Source organism: Arachis hypogaea, chromosome 1 (assembly GCF_003086295.3).
Source record: "Arachis hypogaea cultivar Tifrunner chromosome 1, arahy.Tifrunner.gnm2.J5K5, whole genome shotgun sequence".
Taxonomy (NCBI): Eukaryota; Viridiplantae; Streptophyta; class Magnoliopsida; order Fabales; family Fabaceae; genus Arachis; species Arachis hypogaea.
The window spans coordinates 1,512,328-1,521,027 of record NC_092036.1 but is presented as its reverse complement, the minus strand read 5'-3'; positions in this window follow the sequence as shown (position 1 = coordinate 1,521,027).

The following is an 8,700-nucleotide window of genomic DNA, read 5'->3' as shown; positions in this document are numbered from 1 at the left end:
GCAGAGCCTCTGAAATAAAGGTTAATGTAGAGAAATTTAAAGCGTTGTACTCCAAGAATGTCTCAACAACAAGGAAAGAGATTTTTACTAGGTTGTCCTTCATCATATTTGCCTAAAACTTGGGCAAGTATTTAGGGGTTATCTTTAGTCATTCTCGAGTGATACGAGCAGCTTTCAATGATGTTCTGGACAAAATTCGGGATAGACTAGCTAGTTGAAAAGGGAGATTGCTTAACAAGGTAGAAAAGATATGTTTGATCAATTCAGTAGGGACTGCTATTCCTACTAATCGCATGCAAGTATCTTTCTTTCCTAAAGGGATATCTAATAAGATAGAATCGATGATGCGAAATTTTTTTTGGCAAAGGTCAAGCAGATGATATAGGCATGAATCTTGTTAGTTGGAAGGTGCTGGTCATCCCAAAGAAGTTTGGGAGTTTGGGAATTAGAGTTCTGTTTTGTGCTAATGTTGCTCTTTTTGGAAGGCTATTTTGAAAATTTTTTCATCATCCAAACAAGTTATGAGTTCAATTGTTGGCAGATAAATATCATTCCTTTCAGGAAGATTATTTTAGTCACTCTCAAGATAGGGAATCGTATATTTGGAAGAGTATATATAGAACTTGGGATATCTTGAAGGAAGGTTTTATTTGGTGCATTGGGGATTTGAACCAAAACTTTTGGTTTTCTAAATGGAGAAGAGAGGGATAACTTTGTCATGAGATAGATTATGTTCATATTTCTGATTCGAATCTACGAATCTTGGATCTTTAGTCATCTGTACAGTGGCACCTTGAGAATGTTCTCTTCTAAATCAGTTTTTGCAAGGCAACATTTCTTCTTACAACCCGGATATGCAAGCAGGTTCAATAGTAGGTTGGTTTTGGTCCGATGTAGTATCAAAAGTTTATGATTCTCGTAGTGGTTACTTGTGGCTCAATAAGATGTTTGATTGGGAGGATCGGGGGAATTGGCTTTGCCTTTGGCGTCAACTTGTTTCAAAAAACACAAATTCTTGGCCTGGCTTTGTCTTACGAAGGCTCTACTCACTGCTATTTTTTATTTCAGGAGGGGCATGTCGCCCGCGGATAGTTGTCCAATATGCTTTTCTGGCCAGGAATCGGTTTTACATTGTATTCGGAATTGTCTGAAAGCTTAGCTAGTTTGGCAAGCTTTAAAGATTTCCTGTCAACCTCTGGATTTGATGAATTGGTTCTTGCTACATAGCAAAGAGCGCTCATTTAGATTATTTTCTGATCTGATGGATTTGGCGATCAAGAAATAATGAGATATTTCATTCCCACAAGCCTTGGTCCCCAAATAAAGTGACTAGTATAGTTTTAGCTTTAGAAAAGGAGTTTCGAAATGTTTTTGAGTTGTAACGAGTATTTATCCCCTATAACATTAGTGGCTCTTGGTTTCTTCTTTTAGTGGGTACTTTTAAGATTAATTGTGATGCTAGTTATTCTGGTACTGGTGATCATGTTGGTTTTGTCTGTGTTAGCAGAATTGGAATGGAAGTTGGCAAAGAGGCTGTTTAGAAACAATTGAGAGTCATAATATTCTGCAAAGAGAGTTGTTTGCTATTTAAAGAGGATATTTTCTAGTTTGGAACTTGAGGCACAAAGATATTATTTATGAAACAGATTGTGTGAAAACTCTTACTCTTGTCAATTATTTCTAAGATAGTTCTAGTTTTGTAAATTCTTTGGTGTTGAAAATCAAGAATATCATGACTTGAAAATAACATGTTGATTTCTGGTTGATCTTGAGAAATACAAACACAACAGCGGACATCATGACAAAGACGACGATAAAGACATATACGCATTAAGTGAAGCTTCTATTATCTTAAAAGAATTTAAAATTAATATTTAACAGACTCTTTTACTTCTTAAGTAGTTCTTTTTGTTCTTTATTTTTTCTTTTTCTGTTTGTGTGTTACTTTTTAATCCAAACAAAATATATTATCATCTTATTTGGTGTATTTCTTCAGATAATGTTAATTTTCAAGAGATCATGCTGTCATTTCCAATTTTTTTTTTTTAAGTTAAAATAGTATACCCTATTTCAAAAAAAAAAAAAATACCGACAGATGCCCAAACGGCAAGACCACGTTCACGATACTTCACACAAACACACCCAATCACTCATTGGCTGTGGAAGCATTCCATTTTCACCGACGTTAACGGCCGTCCTAGCATCTTACCGTTGCCGTTTAACAACTCACATACAAACACTCACCGTCACATTGTCACAACATGCAAGGCACGTGCACCGACACCAATGAAAGAAATAGAAGTCTCTGTTCCACATGGACCACCAAATCAGCCATTCATTCCCCTTCTGCGCCTTCGTGCGCCTTTCTTCTTCATAATATGCATCAATCTTGCGTTTCCCACACTTCACTTCTCATTCTTCAACTTCTTTAATTAAGTATTCTTTTAATTCATTACTTTCTTGGTAAAAACTAGTCGACTTCACGTGAAGTTGATAGCTGAGAGTCGTTAAATAAAAATTTAGTCAAATTAATTAAATTATCTAACGGCTTTCAGTTATCAACTTTACGTGAAGTCGACTGCACCTAAATTTCCACGTACTTTCTCTTTTCATCTTATAACTTTTGCCTTATTTATAAAAGTTGAGTTTTTTATATAATCTTTTCATATATATATAATATGTAATTGAGATTAATTCTTTTATATTCAGTTTTGTAGTATAAAAAAATTTTATACACACATTCAATCATATATTGTTACATTAATTAAGTAATTAATTTTTAATTTTACTATTTAAAAATTTATATAAATACATAAATTTAACTAAACAATATTTAAAATTTTTTATGCTATTAATGTGTTAAATTTAAATTCTTATTTTTAATGGTAATATTTTCTAAAAAATATATGATAATGTCATCTAAAAAATATATGATATTAATTTTATTAATTGAAATTTGTCTTTTAAAAAAAAGATAATTTTAATTTTCTATTTACATAATTTTATCATTATTACCGAAAAAGGAATTTATTTTCTTAGTGTATGTATTTTTTTTTTTCGTTTTGGGACAGAAATTATAAATGAATAAAGTAATTAATAGTACCACTGCACGTAATGTATATATCATGACTTGCTTAATTCATATTTTGAGTAAAAGATAAGGTGATTTCTGATTTAAAAAAGAAAGCATATAATTTTTAACTAAAATTAAATACTAAGAAATTTAGGAATTTGTAAAATCAATATATATATATATATATATATATATATATATATATATATATATATATATAAGTCTTTTAATTAACTTCTAAAAAATATATATCTCAACTAAAGCATACATATGTCTTGTTTTTTTAATTACTAGAGATAAATATTTGATTTTAGTTAAAAAATTTATATTGCTACGTAAAAAATATTAAGAATTATTTTATCTTTTGTTCTCGTAATTGTATGGAGGTACGGAGTAGAGTACGTCTTCTATCCTTTTTTGTCGTCTTTTTCTTCTTAAATTTTGAAAGTGTAATTAATATAAAATATATAATCACGGCTAGCACCGATCTTTGAAAATTCGTGTACATTATTATACAACAAGTCGACAATTACTCCTTTAGAATCATGACCCATACTTATTTAGATATTGTGTATCTTGCATTATTTGTTGTCACTATTATTTTTGGAAAGGACCATTTTAGTATGTTTATTAAAGTTGTTTATAATTCTAATGCCATTTAGATTAGTTTTGAATAAAAAAATTATTTGATTCAGACATTAATTTTATTAATAGTGTATTTTGAATTGGATAATTTTATTAGACAGTCCAATTTCATTTTAAATAGTTTGAATCGAATTGAATTTATAATTTTATAAATTAAAAAAATTAAATATATATAATGAATCTCAATATTAAATTTTAAATAATTAATAATAATATAATAAATTTAAATTATAATTTAAAAAATTAACAATAATATAACAAAAAAAATAAATTATAGGTTGATTAAAATAAATAAATCTCATTTTAAACTTATAAAATATTAAAAAAATAATAATACATGAATAAAATACAAATATATAATAAATTGAACGTACTATAAATAAAATTTTAAATATAATAATAAAATAATAGTATTATATCACATGAATGTGTTTATATTAGATCGAATTAATTTTGAGAAATACACTTGAAATCTGATCCAATCCATATGGTTTGCCATAATTAGAATCCAATTAAATTTAAATTAATGCGATTTTGATCGATTTTCGATTTAGATTGAATTGAACTGAACGATGGAAAATTTAATTTAGATTAATTTAAATTTAAACACCTATAAATTATCTATGCTATGATAATTATGGTGTTATAAGTTTATAATGTTTAAAAAGTGTTACAAAAATTAAAATAATATTTTTCTTTGTTTAGCAATGTTTTTTAAGAAGTGTTGCTAAAAAAAATATTATCAAAATATAAAAAAATATGACTTTAATTTTAACAATATTTATATATATAATCACTATATAGCCACCATAAATATAAATATAGATATACTATAATTCACCTTTTGCAAAATGATCTCTAATTCTGTATATAATTTATTTTTATCGTAATTAAAAATATTGAGTCCAATTTTTTTCCTTTCATAGTTCTAAATTCCTATCCCAAAAGGATTTGTATCTTTTTTTTTTCGTCTCTGATAGAATTCCTCTCTCTATTTTATCCCTTAAATCCTATTTCTCTTAATAATAATAATAATAATAATAATAATAATAATAATAATAATCAAGATATTTTTTAGAATAATATTTATCATTTTTTATCAACACTTAATCAATATACTAATTTATAAATATTAAATTTTAAATTATAAATTTTAATAGTATAAAAATAAAGTATTATTAGCACAAAATTTTGACTAATATTAATAAAGATTATTTAGTTAACATATGCTGTAAAGTCACATGTTAATATATATTACTATTAGTAGATTATTTTAAATTTTTTTATTTTAATAAATGTATAACAATTACATCCAAAACTAAACTTTGCATACTTTTCTATAATAATTTTTTTAATTAATAACTTTAACATATGTCTTCATGTTAACTAAACCCTATTAATAAAAGGAATTAGTCTCTAATATTTTTTATATTTTATTACTGTTATATGAACACATTAATTTGAAATAAAACAAGCTTTCAACTTTTTAATTTTTTATTTTTCAACTTTTATTTTAAATTTTCAAGTCCCAATTTTTTTAAAATAAATAAATAAAACATAGTATTAGATATCTAATAACTTAGTTAGATAAATAAACCTGATATACTGGTATTCACTCAAATTCAAAACACCCATATAATATTTCTAACCAAGCATGAAAATATTTTGTTAAAATTCAACGACTGGAGTGAGTAATAATTGTCCTAAAATTTAGTTATAACATTGAAAACGTAATTTAATTTCTTCTTTTTACTTTATTTTTATTTTATTCTTTTGAACATTAGAATTGGAAAATTTAACTATAAAAGTTGGAATCATATGAAACAAAAATTTGAAAACTTGGTGCCAAATTGATAGAAAAATGTTATTAAGGGATTAACACTTTAGTTTTATACTATTAGTTTTAGGGTAACGGTGGGTGATGAAGGGTTAATGTATAAAAGTTTGGAGTAAATTGAGGCTAGATATCACAAAACTAAATAAGTAACTAAAAATTAAAAATAATGATATTTAATTTATATTATTAATACATATTGAACCAAATAAACAGTCTATTATATATATTGTATAAATATTTTATTCTCTCTGACGGGACTCTTATTAATATTTTATATATTATTATTGTTGTTGTTAGTATGCTGTTAATATTATTGTTATTGTATGTTATCCTGGTCGTTAACATTTTATACAAATAGATAGATAAATTCTAATACATAAGGATTATATCGATCAAAATTTATAACGTGTTCAAGGTATACTTTGGAAAACAGAAAAGTATTATTTTACTTCCATCTTGGGGTTGAAATTTAATTTGATTTTTAATATTTTAAATATTTTATTTTAATTTTAAAAATTTTTAAATATTGTATTTTAATCTCAAGAAAATTTTTTATGTGGGTCTCATGTTGTTTCATCATCAAATTTGACATAAATGATTTATATATTGAAAAGTCAATATCGTTCAATTTCAGAAATTTCAGTATGTAAGTAAAATTGACCCTACGATCATTAAAATAAAAATTTTTCTTTTAATTTTAAAGCGTTGATGATTGATTATATTACTAGGATTTGAGGTTTTGTATAATAAAAAAATTGAAAAAAATATTACAAGAAGATTTTACTCATTTTAGTTATGTTTTTCTAACCAAAAATACTATTTGTACACTAAAATTAGCCACAAATGTATTTGTGAATAAATACATGTGTGGTTTAATTTACTTTTAATATGTATTTGTATTCTAGCATATATTTATACTGGTGGTTGATTTTAGTGTATACGTCTTTCCTAACACATAGAAGAATATATTACTTAAGGGAAAGTATGAGGAGCCAATGAAATATTTATACAATGTGTACAATGGAGGTTTATGGAGTATTAGAGATATAATTATTAGTGTTACATTTTTCCATCAGCTGAATCTTTTCGGATGAGTGGTACATGACATGGTATTAAAGCGCTAGATCTGAAAGATGTTTATTATCCCTTGTATTCGGATGATTATTCTAAATAGTATAGGGGATGTTCATTTCATAACTTAATAGCCATTGTACACATTGTACAAATAGTTCATTGTCTCCCTAGCGGGATCCATTACGTTGAATCCGTTAAAAACGTTTTAAGATAGAAATAAAATATTTAAAATGTTAGGAACCAAAATAATACTTTATATCTTTGAAAAAGAAAGGGTCATTTCATTAAATATTTTAAATAGAAAAAGAGATATATAAATAAATAATTTTTTTAAAACTAATAATCGATCTTGATTATTTAATTACTTTAAAACATATGATTTCTTTTTTTTTTTTAGATTAAATGTTGAAATTATGGTATATCCAAATCCAAACTAGTGTGGAGAAACGCCCAATTTCTTTTACCTCTCTTTTCCACGTCCATTCATATGATGATGTTCTTAACGGTTGTGCAACATAAAGGTACCAACGACAATAACGTTTAATTAGTTAAAAAGCCATGATGATATTGGCATAACTTTTTGTGGCTACCCAAAATAGACATAATCAGCAAGCAGCTGCATGAAAACTAGACTTAATAATCACACAATATTATGTCCCCACTGAATATGGGTTCCAAATTGTAATCAGCTTCCGTTCCTCTCGCCGTTGAACATTGGCGAAACCTTAAATTAACAGCAAAATTATAGGGTAAGAAAGCAATAAATAAATAAAGCAGCAATGTAATTCACTGTAGAAACCATGCATTAATTATGCAGAACCACGGGGGTGGCTTCGTTGAGACACCCAAACTTGGCACATGTGGAGGATATTGGTGGATAAAAATTTGGATCCTCTAAATTTTAAATTTGTACTTTAGAGGATAAAGTATAATTTTTTATCCTTGAATAGTTTTTTTTCATATTTATTTTTGGTCACACCTATAAAATAGGTGGTAAGAGATCATACTTTACTCTTTAAAATGAAATTCAAACTTTAAAAACGATGAATGTTAGGGGCCAACAACTTTTGTGATTTGTAGTTATCAAATAATTATTAATGATACTTTTAATAGTATAAAATTTTATTTAATGATAGAAAATTATTTATTTTTTTTACTGGTTATATATTGGTCAAAATTTAATAAAATTACTAATCCAAAACTCTTTTTTAAAAAAATTAAATTATATATATTTATATATAAATATATAATAATTAGTTTAATAATTAATTTTTGTGTATGCGTAATATTATTTATTTTTTTCTGTGTTATGTGTAAGTACACAAATGCAAAGACGCCAAAACGAAAGGCAGATAGAATCATAAAAGAGAAGCGAGGGAAAGTGGCGTTGTATTTTAAGATATAAATTCACGTGAAGTTATTTTTATGTAAAATTAATAATTAAAAATTATTATATAATAATTTAATTAAATATATTAAATTATTTAATAATTTTTAATTAGTAATTTTACATAATTGTACATAAATTTTCACTATATTCGAGTGAGCGATTGACAACAATAAATTTGACAACTATATATTTTAACATATAATATAATTTTAAAATTATAAATAAATATCAACTAACATATTTGTTAATATCTAACTATTTTATATTTAGTAAGTTTAATTGTAAAAATAATGCATACAAAATTGTTCAATGATAAAAAAAAAAAAAGACAACTTACTCCTGGTTTAAGTATATCGCTGGCTTAACCATATTATTATGTGAATTGCTAGGTTGACTTTGTCACATACCACCACCTAGGAGCACATGATCAAAATATTCAATCCAGAATGAACTGTTGTAATTGTAACATAAAATATGATTATTATGATATACTTTTTCCATTAATAAACCAAATAAATTACACGAGCATCATGAAAACGAGGACCATACTTTTACTTTTTACATTTAAATAAAAAAAAAAAAGAAAAGAAAAAGACCGTTATTGAATAAGTGGAGATTCAGTTAATTAATTACCTTTTACCTTGGATGACTATTTACCGTAGCATTACCTGGCTGGCAAAA